Source organism: Euprymna scolopes, chromosome 18 (assembly GCF_053919585.1).
Source record: "Euprymna scolopes isolate OS-2025 chromosome 18, ASM5391958v1, whole genome shotgun sequence".
NCBI classification, from domain to species: domain Eukaryota; kingdom Metazoa; phylum Mollusca; class Cephalopoda; order Sepiida; family Sepiolidae; genus Euprymna; species Euprymna scolopes.
In genome coordinates this window covers 107798119-107818118 of record NC_136499.1, presented here as the reverse complement: position 1 = coordinate 107818118, position 20000 = coordinate 107798119, and the positions used below count along the sequence as shown (strand labels likewise).

The 20000-nt window shown below is 34.0% G+C and overlaps 1 protein-coding gene across 3 annotated transcripts in view; it reads right to left on the bottom strand.

Moving 5' to 3' along the window:
* Positions 1 to 20000, bottom strand: part of LOC145297915 (uncharacterized) — a 145813-nt gene that overhangs the window by 34756 nt on the left and 91057 nt on the right. Inside the window, exon 2 of one of the 3 annotated variants that reach the window (XM_080144254.1) lies at positions 2774 to 2826. The exons of the other annotated variants lie outside the window; for them this stretch is intronic. The gene's annotated coding sequence lies outside the window, so the exon portion shown is untranslated. The remainder of the gene's footprint in view (positions 1 to 2773; positions 2827 to 20000) is intronic. 3 annotated transcript variants of the gene reach the window in all.

Sequence of the window (20000 nt, the reverse complement as noted above, 5' to 3'; positions counted from 1 at the left end):
TAAAATAATGTTAAAAAATACACATTGTTGGTGACTACTCCCTTATATATATATATATATATATATATTGCATTGCTCGGGTTGACATGAAGCTCCGTTTGACCACAATTAAGGATATTAATCATTTTTATAATGGGCAACAATTTCAATAATAAAAGAACGGATAAAGACATGTAAATGTAATCGTCAAAAAAACGATTTCAATGACTTCAAAACATTATTACAATGATCCAAACATAATTCCCAATGAAAAACCAAGACACGGAATAATAAAATAATGTTAAAAAATACACATTGTTGGTGACTACTCCCTTATATATATATATATATATATATATATATATATATATATATATATATATATATATATATATATATATACATTGCTCGCGTTGACATGAAGCTCCGTTTGACCACAATTAAGGATATTAATCATTTTTATAATGGGCAACAATTTCAATAATAAAAGAACGGATAAAGGCATGTAAATGTAATCGTCAAAAAAAAAAAAAGAAAAAAAAAAGAAAAGAAGTACGTGATAACCTATTTCGACAAAAAGTAAACAAATAAAAATAAATCCAAACAGCTTTTCTTTCAATAAAAATAGCAGCGAGCTATTTTAAAATTTCTTGTAAAGGCACTTTCTTCACTGTTTTTTTTTTTTTTTCGTAAATAAAGGAAATTTTTCGATTTGCTTTCTTTGAATTAGTGTGGGGGGGCTTTTTTGTTTCTAAAAGTGCGCCTGAAGTTTGAATTCGGAGCGGTCAAAGTTTCTGTATAACACTTTCAAGAATATTGAAAACAGACAAATGACATTTTTTTCAATTTATTCGTAAGTGTTTTTTTGTTTGTTTGCTTGTTTGTTTGTTTATGTGACTATATATATAAAAAAAACATGTTGCGGTCTACACGGAATTATTTTTTCAAGCTAAAAACTTGAGATTACCAAATTGTTTTATTTGGCGAAGAGTTTATTATGTTTCGAAGTTTCTAGGAGGAGATAACTCTACTTCTTTTAAAAAAGTCGATGTCGGAAATGATTCCAAATAAATTAAATTAAGTATATTATCAATTAAATTGTTATTTAAAGTTTATTAAATAACAATTTGAAATAGAGCACTTAAAGCAATTCTCTCGCTAGAAACATTAACTAACATACCGCTATTTAGTAAAATCGATTTTCCTAAAGTCAATATGCAAATAGGGTGGCCTCTTAACTGTATATTTTGCAAGAAACATATCATATATAGAAATAAATGCAAGATTAAAAAAGCGGACATTTTGTATATATTAATCAAATTGTGAACAAACAAACAAACAGACAGGAATACGAATATATATAGATATAGATATATATATATATATATATATATATAGAGAGAGAGAGAGAGAGAGACGGAGAGAGATAGATTAAATTACATATATTTATTGATTACAGTTTTAAAACATAAATAGGCACTTACAAGGAAATGATATGTTGGGATATATGTCAGGTTTGAATATATATATATATATATATATATATATATATATATATATATATATATATATACTAGCATGGGTGTCCGGCGTTGGCCGGGTATTTGGAGATGTATGTTGAGTAGAAAAAAAAAGTGGTAAAATTTTTTAACTTTGACCCCTATTATGACCCCTTAAAATTTATTGTTTTGGGCTCAAATTAACTTATTAAGTTAGATCCATGTCCAATGAACCTATATCTAAAATTTCAAGAGTTTAGACCGAAAATTGTCGGAGGAGTTTAGTAGAGTTCTCAAAGGTCAAATCTTAGTACCCTGTATATCAAATTTCGAGTCTGTAGACTGTAAATTGACAGAGTTATTACGTAGGGAAATGTACACACACAGACACACAGATACACACACAGACAGACAGACACTTTCACTTATATATATATATATACATATATATATATATTTATATATATATGTGTGTGTGTGTGTGTGTGTGATTCTTGAATAGATTTTCATGAATTCAAAATTCAAACCGCCAGAGTAGATAAAAATCTCGATATAAGGTAATACAAAACGAAACTAAAAAGTAAGTTGATAGAATTTCATACGATAAAGTATACCTCACAACTTTAAAACGCCCTCTTATATTTATGTACAGCATAATCGTGTTGACACACCGGTTCCCGTCAGATCACTGAAGTTAAGCAACGTTTTAACATGGACAGTACTAAAATGGGACACCATTTGGGAACTTCAGATGCTGTATGTGTTCACCAGTCACCACTTATTTCGGCATTGTTTCCAATCGCCCTGGACGTCTCCTTGCCACAGGACTCAAGCGGTACCGATTCTGGAGAGGTATGGTTGGAGATTGCGCAACCCTTGCCTCATAATTACACGCCAAGCTACCTTTACAGGGGATATCTATTGTCTTTCGTGACTGAACGGAAACTTACACTTACACTTTCACAAAGCGTTCTGTTCAACTTTCCTGAGCAAGTAACCTCTTTTCTCTAATCTCTTTTTTGTTCTTTCTTTTATTTTTTCATTATGATTTTCCATTCCTTCCCAAATAACAATAGTACATCTATCTAACTAGCTATTTAGCTATCTAGCTTGCTAGCTCACTGGATAGCTAGCTAGAAATATAGGAAACCGACGTGGTAAAGTAATGTGACGTATAAGCAAAAGTAGATAAACGAGCATAGGTCATGTTTTTTTTTTTAAACTTCCTATATTAATTTAATAAAAAAAAAAAAAAAAGAACAATCACAAATATAAATAAGAAAATGTAGACTTACTGTTTGAAATAACCTGGATTGTAGAAGTCTTTAATTTTTCGTAAATATCACCCCTTTCCAAAATGAAAAAAAAAAAAAACATGTAAAAAAAAAAAAGAAGAAAAATGTGGTAAAAACGGAATCAGAAGTGGGATTAGTCGAGATGTTATTTTTAAGTCTAATTCGTTTGATATACTAGTTATTGCGTTATTTGCATATGTTGATACATAATGTTTCCTTGTTTATTATCATCATCATTTTCTACTCTTATTTTATTTATTTATTTATTTATTAATTCATTATTTGGTTGAATTTTAACGAATGAGAAAAAATAGTATTTTATTCAGGCCGGAAGTAACAGTGGGAAACAGCGCTCGTTAAACCCACCTATATGTTATCATGGAAATGGCGCTAAGTGGGGAATATTGCCCTGTTCAAAATTTGATATTAAATTTATTTCGATCTTTCAATTAAGATCTTGTCTGTGTATCGCTATTAAATGTGGTGATCATGTCATCTTTATATATGTGATATATAGTAATATTTTCTTCTTTAATTAATTTTATTTATTATTATTTATCTTATTATTATTTTTGTAATTTTGTTATAAGGATATTTACCCGTAACTGTTGGATCAGAGTCTAATCAACAGAGCTGTAGTCATGGAAACGCCGTTGGATGTTACTGTAGTTTTAGCAAACTGCTCTATCAATTTGTGGTGTACAGATTTGATATATAGGGGATTCGGATATGTGGGACAAATTCGATTTAGTTTTTAGTTGGTAAAAATAACTGTCAAGAGATCAAAACTGAAAAATTGGAACTTAGCAGGCGGAAGTCGACTTAAAGTGTCTCTCTACACATACACAAATATACATTTATACATTAAATTACATTTTTGTAGTTTTGATATCCATTTAGACTTAGCTCAGAGGGTAGCGAATAAAGTTGGGGGAGCTAAATATTTTGGTTTCGATTCTAGCTGATGGCACCCAAATCATATTTGTTATTTTTTTTTTTACTTTTGAAATCATTACTATATATTGGGTACAATATAATCAAGTGAGAATTGGGTCCATAATAATAAATAAATTAAAATATTATATTGAAGCGTATTTTACGATCGGGTTCTGTAGCCAATAATTTTGTATAACAAAGAATATATATATATATATATATATATATAGTGACCACAAAAAACGGGCCCCAACTCTAATTAGGCCCATTTCTTAGTGTTTTGCTCGAATGAAATGAAACTTTGGTCATAACTAGTTTATTATATTCAAAACATCACATCAAAACACTAGGGTCTTTGGCCTTTTTTTTTCTCCGTTGATTGTAAAATGCCCAGAAAAACAATTGAATGTCCTCTGTTTTTTTTTGGGGGGGGGGGGGTCACCCTGTATATATATATATATATATATATATATATATATATATATATATATATATATGATCAATATATTAACTAGCGCGACCTGTGGAAATTCCACAGCGGCATCTTTCATATGTAATATATTGTTGCTGGACATTCTGTTAGCGTTCAGCAAGAATGAAGACACCATCATATTATTCTAGCCTTTTTGTTAAAACGGTATCGCTCCCCCTTACTAAAAGAATAACTGTGATATATTGTCTGGGCTGATTATTTCATTACAAACATACCAATTAAATAACTCACATTTCATCATTTATCACAATTATTGGATATGGTACTAATATCGACAATCCTTTTTAATAGTTTAAACTCACATTATCGCCCCCCTTACTAAAATAATAACTGGATGTGTAAAGTTGAGAACGAGAGAGCGTTGGCTGATGGGCGGCGAGAAGTGGCGAGAAGAAAGACTTTTAAAAAGCACATGTGTGTGTGAAAGGGCTTTTTTCAAGATAGTGAAGTGCTTTGGAGGAACCACGAATAAATGAATTTAGTTTGCACTTAAAAGAAGTGCCGAGTGGGATTTTTATTTTTTTCCTGTTTTATTTGTTTGTTACTTTGCGACGAAGTACCGGACAACGTGTGGGTCCGAGAGGTTGGAAGTGTAACGACACAGTTCAAAAGTAAAAGTCATGTTACATTTCGTGAAATCATCTTCAAGTGAAAAAAGCAAATTTAAAAAAAGAAAACAAACTGGTGAAAATGAGATAATTTCAAAAGACATAAAAAAACAAACAAAAAACGTAATGTCACTTAGATGCTTAAAGAATGGAATTAGCGTTACGGGATAAAATTGCATAATGTTAAGCATTTTAAAATACGAGGAGCGGGCAATAAGTAATGCCTCTGGCCCACTTCTAGTTGTCTGATCTAGCTGAAAATTTGCATGTGCAATGATTTATATCTCTATGGGTTATATGGCAAATTACAGCTGTGAACTAATTGTGGTTTCTGTTTTACAGGTGTTTGAACTGAGTCAGGTGTGAAATGGAGCCTCTTGAATGCCGAGCAGATCCAGTTTTTGTATTTGAAAGGACACACACGACAGGAGACTTTTGATGAAAAGAAAGACACTTATGGTGATTATACCCTATCATATTACCTTGTAAAACGCTGGCATCGTGAATTCGAACATGGCCGGAAGTCTGTAGAAACAGCTCCTAGACCTGGTCGCCCCCCTTCTGTCATTGATGAGGCATCTGGCCGTCAAGTTGAGGCTGCTATTTTGGAAGATCGGCGCATTACTATTCGCCAAATAGCCCAAGATGTCAAGATTAGTCCAGGGTATGTGGAAACTATCTGTTGTGGTGGCACATTTGCATATGTGGATAGTAATTACACATAAATAGGAAGACTCAGTTAGTCTGAGTGCGTGTTCACCAGAAGCCACCGAAGGCCGCCGAGAGCAGATATGTTTCTCCAGCAAAGACTCTCTTATTTGACACCATTATGTAAATATCCTGTAAATATACCTTTTCCTAATACACTTCTTATTTGATCTACCTTTGTTTGCCGAGTCGTCATTTGTATTGCTTTCTACGTTACTTGTTTCAACCTGCAAACTTAACACTATCATTCATGACCATTTGCATATGCATAAAGTGTCTGCCAATGGATTCCCAGGTTGCTCACACCATTCCAGAAGTGAGAACGCGTCGAGTGCTCGAGGATGAATTTGGAGATGTGCCAAGAAGATGAGTCAAAGTTTTTCAAAAGACTGATTACACAGGATGAAACCTGGGTCCATCACTATGACCCAGACACCAAAGTCCAGTCAATGCAGTGGAAGCACTTGGACTCACCACCTCAAAAGAAGGCAATGGTGCAGCCCTCCACTGACAAGGTCATGCTCACAGTCTTCTGGGACCAGGACGGAGTAGTGATGACAGATTTCCTGGCAAAGTGTACCACAATTACAGGAGCCTATTATGCTTCACTTTTTAGGAAATTAAGGGAAGCTATCAAAATCAAGAGGCAGGGCAAGATCAGCAAAGGTACCCTCCTCCTGCAGGACAACGCTCTGGTTCATAACTCGCATGTCGCCAGATCAGAAGCATGAGCGTGTGGTTATGAAATCCTCCCTACTCTCCTGACCTTGAACCCTCTGACCTTCACCTCTTCTCAGCCATGAAGTTGTTTTTGAAAGGAAAGCGTTTCCCAGATCATGCAGCCTTGATTTCTGAAGTCACATCGTGGTTGGAGGACCAACCTGGGGTGGTCTACAAAAACGGTTGCGTTAAACGATGGGAGAAATGCATAACTCTGGGTGGTTCCTATGTAGAGAAAGACTAATAACTGTGCCAAGTTTCGGTGCTCTACTGCTATAGGAAGTGGGTCAGGGGCATTACTTATTGCACGCCCTCGTCCAAGTAACCAACATCTAAATTTTCAAATTTTTACACCCAAAATTGGCTGAGGAGTTTGGTAGAGTCTGCAAAGTCTCTTTGACCTCTTGGCAGCTAAATTTTCGCCCTAAAACTGATTTAAAAAGTTTGCTGCATGTCTGAATACCCTTTATGCAAAATTTCAAATGTTTTGACCCAAAATTGGCTGCATAGTTTGCTAGAGATCGCAAAGGTCAAATCTTTTGAACTTTGACCCCTTGGTAGGCAAAATTTTGGCCAAAAACCGATTAAAAAGCTTGGCCTTATCCCTGAATGCACTTTATATAAAATTTCAAATGTTTAAACCAAAAATTGTCTGAGAGGTCACATTTTTTAATTTTGACCCAAATGTTGACTCCTTAACATTTATTGTTTTGGGCTCAAATCAAGTTAAAAAGGAAAATACGCCTAAAATTTCACAGTTTTTGGCCAAAATTTTGGCTACGAAGGGGTCAAAGTTCAAAAGATGTTACCTTTGCGATCTCTAGCAAACTATTCAGTAAATTTTGGGTCAAAATATTTGAAATTTTGCATAAAGGGTATGTAGACATGATTTTGCATAAAGGGTATCCAAATATAATTAGCGGAGGAGTTTGGTAGAGTGTTCAATTTCAAATCGTTTAACTTTGACCCCTTAACAGCCAAATTTCTGGCCAAAAACTAATTAAAAAGATTTTCCCAAATCGCAATACCCCTTATGTCAAATCTCGAGTCTGTAGACCGAAAATTGGCAGAATTATTTGGCAAGGAAATGCACACACACACATATTTTTCACCTTTATAGGTATACTAGCATGGGTACCCGGCGTTGCCCGGGTGTTTGGAGGTGTGTGTTGATAAAAAAAAAGTGGAAGTAGGAAGGTAGGATCGAACCCGTACCGTGAAGGAGGAAAAGAACGGGAAAAACGTGCCGTCTTTGCTGTTACGACCACCATCAAACCGGAATTAACGTAGGTTTAAATTAAAGCTAAAAATCCAAAAGAGGGGATGACTTTCGAAAATATCGGTGAAAAAAACGACCACTCTCTGTAGAAAGTGGCCAGTTGAGGGTGAAGAAATTAATGTTTTTAGCCAATTTTTCGGTATTTGTCGTCTGAAGGGCCGAGCTTCAAAACGATACTTATCTTGTGAAAATTCGTCGCCTCTATCGAAAGTTTTAGGCAGACATGCAAACATACATACATAGATTTATATATTTGTAGCTCAAATTTTCGACCTAAACCGATTAAAAAGCTTGTCCTATCTCTGAATACCCTTTATGTAAAATTTCAAATGTTTAGACTAGAAATTGTCTGAGTAATTTGGTAGAGATCGCAGAGGTCAAAACCTTTCAAACACGTCATAATATTCTCAAATGGTAGTGTGAGACTATATGTGCCTCGCTGGACAACTGGCCTACCACAATGCTGTGTGCCATGGATTTTTATTTTATTTTTGTACTTCTAGTTACAGCAGGATCGTTGCCTTTTATACATTGACGGTTGTCGATGGGATGCACACGGATCACAAGTATATATAGGATGAAACCATAAAATTGTCGCCTTAAAAAAGCCGACATGATTCCATTCCCGTTTGATGAAAAACGGTTTTCTTTCTTTTTTTTTTTTTTTGTCCTAGCTCATATAGTAATTGGCCAGTTGTCCACAAATCCCAAGAGCGATAGAAACCTTCTATCATGCCTGAAAGTTACATAATGTTCAACGAGTGAGATCGGAGATGCGTCGCTATACAAACCCATGCACTCTACCGATTCAAGTTATGACAACAGGACCATTGCCAGCACCCTCAATATACATCACTGGATTGTCACGAATGACAGGGACGTGCCCAGGACAACGAAAACAAATTTTCTGGCTACGGTTATAGTCTTTGCTGTGGTTTCAAGTGAGGGCCACATTATGCCACCTCATATTTTCAAAGTCAGCTTGAAAGTGAACTCCAAATTGTACCTGGATGTGCTAAAAAGTGTGGTGACCCTCTGGTACAGTTAAATGCCCGCTGGCAGACCCTGGAGGTGGCAGTAGGACTCAGCGCCGGCTCACAAGTCCAAAGAGACCCGGACTTGGTTTTAGAAGGAGTGCTACGACTTTGTACCCTTCTCTCAATGGTCCCTCTCCTGTCCCGACCTGAACCAGCAAGACTACTTCGTTTGGTCATAACATCACTAACATGACCTGTCACAACAACAAAGCCAGCCTGACCGCTGTCATGTGCCGAGTAATCACTGAGCTTCCGCTTATGCTTATGGAAAAGTCAGGCTCCCAGTTCCGGATATGTACTGAGGCTGAAGGCGGCTACTTTGAATAAATGTCGGCTCTACTACATAAGTAAGTTATCTGTATTGATTTTTTCAATAAAAGCTTTAAAATATTTTTTTCGGGCGACAAAGTTTTCGTTCCATCCTTTGCAAAATATATAACATAACTCCAAAGGAAAACATGAACCCCGATACATTCTGTATATACTAGTTGGAATCTGGGTGGCTCTAAATGTTAAAGTCCAACGAGATTGAGTTTGTCAATCGGTTGATCAATTCATTTCCTTATCCAAGCCACTATATGTTTTAAATAGTTTTCAAACTTCAAATGAACTCTAAAACCCTTTGCTAATTTTAAATACATTGTTAAGTCCTTCGTCATTTTAATAACTTCCTCACATTGTCATTTTAATAGCTGACCCTTATTATTATTTTAACAACTGCCCCTTCTTTTCATTTTAATAACTACCTCATCTTGTTATTTCAATAACTATCCAAATTTGTCATTTTAATAACTACGCCATCTTGTCAATTTAATAACTGCCTCACCATATCATTTCAATAACTGACCCATCGTGTTATTTTAATAACTGCCTCACCTTGCCATTTTAATAACTGCCCCGCCTTATTTTAATAACTACCATATCTTGTTATTTCAATAACTACCTCACCTTGTTATTTTAATAACTTCCTTATCTTGTTATTTCAATAACAGTGTTATTTTGTGAATATATCCCTATCTATTGTCTACTGAAACCCCCATCAACCCCTCCTTTTCGTTTTTCTTTTATTTCCCAACACGAATATCGTAACTCCAACTCTTCCCCTTCTATGTGACCGAAATTACCGAAATACAAAACCCAATAAGTTTGCTCGCTAGTGTCTTCAAAACCCCGACTCCAGCTATGTGTCTTCAAAAACCTCGACGCTAGCTATATACGATTATAGCTGCTGCTACTAATTCGTTCTCTCGCCAGTATTTCTCAGTACACCGTTTAACTATCATATGAAGATGCTTCGACAAGGAAGCGAAAACGTTTGCGATATACATGGGACACATATTAGCACGTTTCATTTTCACACAAACTGACAAGACAAATAAAAATAAAAAACGTATAATTAAACCGAAGCTTTCTATTATATTTAATAATGTTTGTCTAAATGAAAAAATGCTGCCTAAATAAACACACAATATACATATGTTTGTGTGTATGCGTTTCTGCAATATGATATAATACGAAACTTCCTTCAGACCATAGAAATGCAAGTAAGAATAAAATACAATGTTATAAAAGTATATAAAAACATATACGTATATAGTGTATGAATAAAATGGTGAATCCGCATAGCTCGTTTAACCGTTATATTTTTCAATTTGCTTTAGTTTGTGTCTAATTGCACCTCTGCATTGTATCACCTTCTAATTATTAACTTTATATACACACTAAACAATGTTTCAAGCAAACTACACTAACCTTTTATCCAAATACTAAGCATTCAAAAAAGCGTTCTATTTTATTTTTAATCCTAAAGTTCTCTTTTACGATTCTTACACAATTTCTTTTCATATTTTTCAGCAGGTCTGAGAGATTCTTTTGACGCCAATTTCCAAGTACCCTAAAAATTAATTGCAAAATTACATTCTCCTGAAGTTTAAATGTTCAATTCTTAGTGTGGGCGACCGAAAAATACAGTTGCGATTATTTAGGACCTCTATCCAGTCATGGCCGACGGAACGAGAACATGCTACCCTCGTGAAGTAAATAAAGGCTTCGAAATTACGTTCAGATTATCAAGTTCGACAGAAACATTCCTAAGTTCGACAAGATACACCCGAAGAAGGTCGGTGATTACATCGACTGAAACGTTGTGAAAATAATCCTCAAAACGAGAACAGTAGTTCGATGGATCCAAATAATACGAATAACCATTCTTCATCTTAAAAATTCAGAAACATCTTATCGTCTTGTCTAACTCCGGAATGTATATGTCGAAGACAGGAATCTATACGGAATTTCGAATGGAACCCACAGGATTAACCTGCTCCCCTTTAAACAGCCATGACCGGGTAGAAGTCCAAAGTAATGATTCCATTAAAGCTCGTTTTCAGCACTCGAGGTTCAATGTGCCATCAATCTGAGCCGATTTCTAGTAGATATAATTACCCCACTCACAGGTAAATCTCTATTATATGCCAAGAATTCAGCTAACTTCATAACAAATCAATAATGCTCATATTCATTCCAACCAGATGGTAAGTTTAATAAACCTATTCGCTTCTTTATTCATTTACGAGCGGGGCGAGGGCGCCCGGCCTTTCTCGGTTATAAAATACGCTTGCATATGTTTTAATTCATGCAGATTTCGTATTTATTATGACAGAACTAATTCTCTATTGAATATTTTATTATACCCAATATTGATTTCACAAGTAAAAAAAATTGACTTAGGTGCCATTAGCTAGAACAGAACTAAAACGTTTAGTCCGCCAGCTGAGTTCCGTACTATTTGAGCTATCGATGGATACATAAGAAAGACTAAAAATTAAACCACTTCAAGCTATGAATGAATTTGCGCATGCGCACAAGTAATAGAAATATGTGGGCAAGTTGAATATTTCAACTTGTCGTCATATTTCATCCATCCAAACAAAGATTTTACTATTACCTATCCTTGGTGTATGATTACTATTTCCTGTTAATTTCAGTGTCATGTGATCAGTAGTTTAAGAGTTTATCGGATAAATATTTTCATACATACATCTACTGTTTTATTTATAGAGAAGATAAAATAAAATTAGAATTATATTTAGTTTCACTTATAATTTGATGATTTAAGTACTATCATTATCTTACCTTATCAAAATGACAAATTTTTCTGGACACTACAAGTGTTAAGATTATTTGAAAAAAAAAACCCTGCCTGTTTAACATTTAGATTAGGGGGAGAGATTCGTTTTCTTAAGGACCCCCCCTCCAGTTGGTATGAGGTGTTATCTTTTCGTGTAGGCAGTCAATTTATGTTAAACTACAAAGAACTGGGCCCATGCTAAAAATTAAACAAGTTTTTCAAAAGCGTCTTTTATAATCGTAAAAGTTGTTGCTGAATCCAGTGTACAGTAAAAAAAAAAACAACAAAAAAAAACACACATAGTATGCACACCTAAGTGCATAATGCAATTGCGACACTAGCTGTAGGTGAGTTTAACCAGCTTTCTCCGAAGGAGGAAGTTTCATGGGAGTATGAAATTCACAAGCTGTCCCTGGTCGCATATATGCTGAAATTCTCCTACCCCTGAGTGCGTAGGTGACTTTCAACATAGAATTTGTTTAAAAAGCGTCTATACATATAAAATTCATACTCTAAACGTATTAGAATTGATAACCGGATAAGCAATGTGCTGGTCGATATTTTCTCTCCACCTTTTATGCGAGATTGTGTTGTCTTGTTGTTATATCGTGCTGTGTCTTGTGTAGTTTTGGAGCAACTATGCAGAAATGAATGGTCCACAAAGAAAATCTTATCTGTAAAATATACTCTGTTAAACTTTTACTAACATGGTGGGTCAGATCCTAAATAACATTCGAGATAAGCGTAAACCATTCAGTTTTAAGTATTTCCTCATTTAATTTCATTTAACATTTAATATTTTCCATATTATGTTTCGCATTGACCCGTGGCATAGTGGATAAAGTACTTGGTAAAATCCAGTTGTAAGTTACACTCTTCTGGAGGATGCCGGGCCAATCCTAAGTGCGGGTGACACTCAAAATACAATTGAGAATTGCATGGCGGAATGCGAGCATGCTACCCCCGTGGTTTAAAATCCAAGGTAGATTACCGAGTACGACAGAAAGATTTCCGAGTTCGGCAAGATGCTCCTAAAAGAAGGTCGGAGATTACATCAACTGAAACGTTGTGAAAATAACACCCAAGATGAGAACAGTAGTCTGGAGAATCCATATAATAGGAAGAAATATTTTCGACTTCTATAGATTTCACATAGAAATCTCAACACGACATATTCCTAATCCAATACTCTCCGATACCCACGAATCGCGGTCAGACTGCACCTGTTTATAGACTCACACTTGACCTCTACAAGGTCACGAGGAAACGAATTTTCAATATATTCTTTTCGTAAATCAACCTAAGGAGGCTGATTAATTTTAATGCATTCAAAACCAAGCTTCTATCTTTTCACAACCAATGCTCTGATTCCCACTTGGCTCAAATTGAGATGAATGGCTCTCGTCTCAAGGAAGTACTCTGCTTGGACAAGCTTCTGAGAGTGACTTTCACTCCTGATCTAGAATGGAAGACTTGCATCAAACCTGTTGCCAACTTTGCTGGAAAAATGATCGAGACATTCTACTGATCCAGAAGGTATCTCATTTCCGACGCAAATATCCACGTATATATTATAAAAGCCAAATACCTCCTAAAATTGAGTACTGTTGCCACATCTGGGGATGAGATGGCCAGAGTGTTGAAAGTAAGTACGATAACTCTTATCATAGACCCTTTTATGATTACCTCCCTTTTACGTTGTAATCCCATAATCCCTTTTTCACTTCCCGCTTCCTCTTCCTGTGTCAAATAAAATATACTTCTCTTTATACCCGTCACACACGTGTTCGTGTCCTCTTTCAAATCTTCGTTCCAGTTCCTTTTCTCTTTTCACTGAAATGCAACTCGCAACACAGAGCACCCTTGCCTGCCTTGACAGGGTACAAAACTTACGTCGAAATCTAGTGGGCGATATCGTTTTCTCCGCCTTTCTCCTTCTCACAGAAGACACGATCTCCTCCTTTCTTCTTCTCACAGAAGACACGATGTGAGTCTATCTCTGCTCTATCGTTATTTTCATGTAAAGTGCTCATCTGAGCTTCAGTCTATGGTTCCTTTCCCTGCAAACCATTCACAAAAAAGCACTCATCTAGTTACAACAATTGTCAACAATTTCCCCCACTCTTTATCTGTGCCTAAATCTAAACGTAGATTCCATGAACAAAGTTTGTTTCCTAGAAATGCCCGCCTGTGGATCTCTACGCTGCGGGTCTGCTTTTCATCTAATGACATGGTTGCCTTCAAGTCCATTATAAATAATTTCATGTTGAGCTTAAATAATCAAATTCTACTCAATTATTACCACTATTGTTCCTTACGCTGTCTCGCTGATAACGTTACACACATTGACCCTTATTCTCGAGTGGCTTCCATGCCTTGATAATTGATTACTCCCTTGTAGAAAAAAAAAGTTACCCAGAACTTTCAGGTACACTCCCTGCCTTTCACACTGTGATGTTTTGACCCCAGTAACAACCCTAGTAGAACTCTGTAATTTGGAAAACCTAAGAAAGTGACCCCCTTCCCTTTTTTAACAGTCCAATAAAAGGTGCCTTTCGAGGCATGGTGAAAACGACGTCGTGTGTTCGATCTATTCTTTATATCTATTAAGATCAGACAAATATGACCCTTTAAAAGTATTAAATCACTAATATTTCTTGTAAAAAACAAAAAACTAAACGCAAATTTTGATGTAATATTTCCAATACATTAATATTTATTTTTTACATAGGCATCACCGTGTGTGTGTGTGCGTGTGTGTGTGTGTGTGTGTGTGTGTGTGTGTGTGCGTGCGTACAACTTTCCTACATCCCAAACCACTGGACTGATTATGACTAAACCTGGCAGAATGATGGTCCCTACCTAGAGATGGTGAACACCATTGTCCAAGGTAATGGTCAAATGTGAAGGTTATATATATATATATATATATATATATATATATATATATATATATATATATATATATATATATATATATATATATATACTCTCCTACATCCCACACCACTGGACCGATCATGACCAAGCCTGACATGATGATGGTCTCTGACCTAGAGATGGTGCACATCATTTTCAAGGTCAAGATCAAAGGTTAAGGTTATATTTGGTGCACACGAAGTTGGGGTATCTTTGCTATATCTTTGATAAAAATGTGTTTAACGCAAAACGAATGTTAACCATTGTGTTTATTTGTGATTGTTTCAATGTTTATGTGTAACAATGTAAGTGTCAAATTTGATGAAATCTATTTGCTTTAAAGTTCAGAATCAAATTTCAGTCACTTCAGGAATTAATTAAAAAGAAAAAAAATTAAACACCTTAAGAAATAATTGCTCTTACAACCTCCACTTACTGCAAGGGTGCCCACAAAGCGGGTATTCGAGCGTACAGCAAAGCGCGGGTATATATATATATATCGATGAGTAGCCTGGTGTTTTAAGAAAAAAATACCACAAAATCGCTTATAAAAAAAATAATAAATCAACACTCTAACATTTATAGGCGATAAAAATCGCGCATGAAAATTGATGAGATCCCATGGTCTTGTGGTAAAACACAATGCTGCTTGTTTTTTGTTTTTTTACTTTTGAAATCACGACTATAATAATATATACCAAATCTGGACAAATCAAAATGTCATATTTAAGCGTATTTTACCCCTGGGCAAAGCCGGGCCCACCTCCCCGCTAGTATATAAATAATAATGGCTTCTTTGATGAAATCATGCCGAGTTTTGTTCCCTGTATCCAAAGTGGTTAATAAGATAAAAATGAAAGTATTTATAGCTCTACCAACTTTTTGTTTTTTAAAAAATTTATGTTTGAAATATATATATGTATGAAATATATAAAGGTATGAAATATATATATATATATATATATATATATATATATATATATATATATATATATATATGAAATAAAATGGAGGTGAAAAGACTTGGATACTCAACGTTTCACCCGATTTATGTGGGCTTCTTCAAGAGGGATGGTCATTGACGAGAGAGTCGGAGGATTGGGGCTATATATAATGATGGTGGAGAGCAACGTGTTTCCTTATGTAAATTAGATATCATATATACATATATATATATATACATTTTATGAGAGAAAAAAATAAATTAGAGTAAATTAGTGTAGTGGATTACGTCTAAAAGTTAAAATATCGTAGAGATTTTAAAAAAAATTGTGTTTGGAAATATAGCGGTGATAGATTAAATAAATAAAATGACATGAGATTACGAAAGAATTTTTTTTTTTTTTAAATTAGAAATAATTTAATCGGGATAAAATAAAACACGTAAAATTATAACTAAGACCAACATTAACACCAAAGCCGGAATATATTCCATACCCTGCCTTGATTGTGGAAGAATATACGTAGGAGAAACTCAGCGTAATTTAAATAAAAGAATGTATGAACACAAAAGAGATGTAAAAAACAACAATACATTCAACGCCATATTTTGTCACATCATGGAAAACGACCACCAGTTTGATTTTAACAAAGCAACTTTCCTTAAACACATACATAACAGATCCACACGACGTTTAATTGAGTCAGCTATAATCTCCCATTCCAGCAATATAATTAAGCAAAGAAAAGGTTTTTTCCACGTTGCTCCCTTTCTGTCGGAAATAATTGTTAAAGAGAACAACTTAGACACCGGTTAAACGCGATAAAAAAAAAAATTCGTAATTTCACTTAATTTTATTATTTTTATTTTACTTATTTACTGTATTTTATTTATCATTATCTATTTTTAGACTCCATTTTATCACCTCCTATTCTTATTTTTAGACACCATCTTTTAAGTTACTACGCTATTTATCCCAATTCAATTATTTCTAATTTAAAAAAAAAAAAATTCTTTCGTAATCTCGTGTCATTTTATTTATTTAATCTATCACCGCCATATTTCCAAACACAATTTTTTTTAATCTCTACGATATTTTAACTATTAGTCGTAATCCACTACACTAATTTACTCTAATTTATTTTTTTTCTCTCATAAAATGTATATATATGTATATATGATATCTAATTTACATAAGGAAACACGTTGGTCTCCACCATCATTATATATAGCCCCAATCCTCCGACTCTCTCGTCAATGACCATCCCTCTTGAAGAAGCCCGCATAAATCGGGCGAAACGTTGAGTGTCCAGGTCCTTCCACCTCCATTTTATTTCATATCGCCGGATTTAATCCAGCTCAACAATCATATATATATATATATATATATATATATATATATATATATATATATATATATATATATATATATATATATGCGCGTGTCTACATATATATGGTAGCTCACTGTAAGGGTTACTGCGTATGCAATTATTGTGGCAAGAGTTGCACAATCTGCAGCCACATCTCTCTTGAGTTGGCGTTGTTAAATACCAGTGGCAAGTGGGGCTTCAAGGCGATTGGAAACAAATGCCAAGATAAGCGGAGAGCACGTACAGCGCCTAGAATTCCCAAATGCTCACACATCTGGTACTAGCAAGGCTCAACTTTGCTAAACTTCGGTGATCTGATGAGAACCGGTGTGTCCACGTGGTTATGCCGTATATATATATATATATATATATATATATATATATATATATATATATATATATATATATATATATACTCATACTAGCAGTTCAGCCCGGCTTTGCTCGAGTTCTATGTACTGTTCATAACTTTATGTGCATATATACATATATACATACTTATACATACTTATATATATATATACATATATATATATATAATATAAAGCTGAACGTCTGTGTGTGTGTGTGTGTGTGTGTGTGTGTGTGTGTGTGTGTGTGGTCACGAATAGGCTCCTATATGGTTTACTATTTAAAAAAAAACTGATTACATATAATGATAGAAGATATATCGAGGATCAGGAATGGGTATGTTTGATCTGGCAGAACGGTGGTTCATAAAAATTGTGGGGTCTGTGTTCGCGCCTGGCCCCCAAAGTATGGAAATAAAAAATTAAAAAAAAACGTTTACAAGGGTTTTTGATATAGATGTACATAAGAATACTTGGATAAGTATGTTTCAACTTTAAAAGGGATGGTATAATAAAATTGTGGGGTCTGCGATCGCGCCTGTACTCCATGGAAATATGGCACAAACTTTAATAAAGACTTTATATCTATTTGCGTAAGTATACTTTGATAATTATGTTTCAGTTTGAAGAAATATGGTATAATAAAATTATGGCGTATTCGTTCGCGCCTGACCTCCATAGAATGTAAATATGTCACAAAGTTTAACAAGGTTTTTTAAAAGGGGCGAGGGGCCACAATAACACGTTAACTTTAATCTTAATTCACGTTAGCTTTTATTTATTTTTTGGAGTTGAATCATATTGTGTCGAATAAATTCACCTCATAAATTCACGTTCTTATTAAAGTGAAAGCAAAAAAAAAAAAGTCGGAACTTTAAACAATTCTCGGCACAAATTTTGCAGAACTCTGTTTTTTTTTCCTTCTCCACTTGCACGTGGCACTCTTTCGAAAATAGATAAATAATAAAAAATAAGAACGTTACTTGTTATCGTGTCAAAAGAAGGGAAAAAAATCCTGCTCACGCGATTACGTGTCTTTTTAAAAACATTTACATAACCTTTTTATTTTATTTATATATCTGTTTAAGCTTTTTTTGTCAACGTACTGGAAGGAATTAAGTTCATTACAACCCTTTCTGTGTGTTCTTTACATTACAATAGTACAACCCTGAATCCGACGGCGCAATACTACACTGTTCAATACTGTAAAACTGAAACGAAGCTGTTCTGCTTGAAAAGGACGCCATTTTCTTCTTATTCATATTTATATCGATTCTTTGTTTTAAAAAACTAAAGTAATTACGTGTTTACTTTTTTAATATCCCATTTTGCTGTTTCGGATTATTTTACTAAAGTAAGTAAAGCTTCATTATTTTTCAAACCTGTTTTTGTTTCTTTGTTTTTCGATATTCCGTCGATATTATTTAGTAAGGGTGTTTAGCAGAAAAACCAACAAACGATTACCCGAAAAAATAAATATACAAGAAATAAATGCTACCATAGTAAATAAAAGTTCAGTTCATGTTTTTTTTTGTTTTGAAATAGTTTTAATGTTTTTTACTTGAAATAATTTCAGCGAACCGAAATTAAAACGAAATTTGAGGCGATAACTACTTAAATGAATTTTTATATAAACTATACATGCCATAATCGAACATTCCTCAAGCACAAAATAACGGAAAACATTAAAATATGTTTATAAATATTCCTTAGGTTGATGGAACTCTCTTAAATTGTTAACACAGACCGCTCAGGTGCCCCTCCTTCAAATTGAAAACGGGGCTCTCCATTTCAAAGTCGCTGCCATTTTGATTTTTTTAAAACCGGTTCGTGAATCAACATTTTTTTTTTTTTTTACAAACTACTAAAAAATACAAACCAATTAACTTTTCTACCATAAAAGTAACTTTTATTGACTATGGTAACATTTATTTCTTGTATATTTATATTATTATATATATAACATTTTCTGTTTGTAAGGAAACATCATTTTGTTGGTCACTTTTGGCTACGAGTGGAAACAAAGTTGATATAAAAAAATATGTTTCCGCGAAAATTATCTTTCATCATATTTTGCTTAGGGTAAAATTTTTGAGTATCAAAACCTATCTCTTTACAAGCCCATCCTTTTCATAACCTATCATACTTTCATCAATCACAGTCCATTTTCTGTAGGCTGTTCTTGAACCCAGTCAATGACGGGTACTTCTGCTAGTATATATATATATATATATATATATATATATATATATATATATATATATATATATATATATATAGCTTATACGTTTAAATGTAATTTGACTATTGTGGCAGTAATTATATATGAATAAATAACATAAATTTCCCAGTTGATAGCTAAATAGTGTGATACTAGAGCTATGAATATTTTTCTTTAAATATACGCAGGGTGTTACCAATAAAAGATAATTTTTTTCTGAAAATGAGTGAATACTTGTGTGTCTATTCCTATTCACGTTGTAATTTTAAAGAAATATATATATATATATATATATATATATATATATATATATATATATATAAAGAACAAACCAAGTTGGATGAATCATTCATTCATCAAGAGAAAGTCTTGCAATAAAGAGGAAACGTTGATGAACACATAATTTAATTTGTTCCTTTTTTATCTCTTTATCTCGTCGGAATACTATCTCCGCTATTCTCATCATACGCACATATATGCATACACACATACATACATACATACATACATACATGC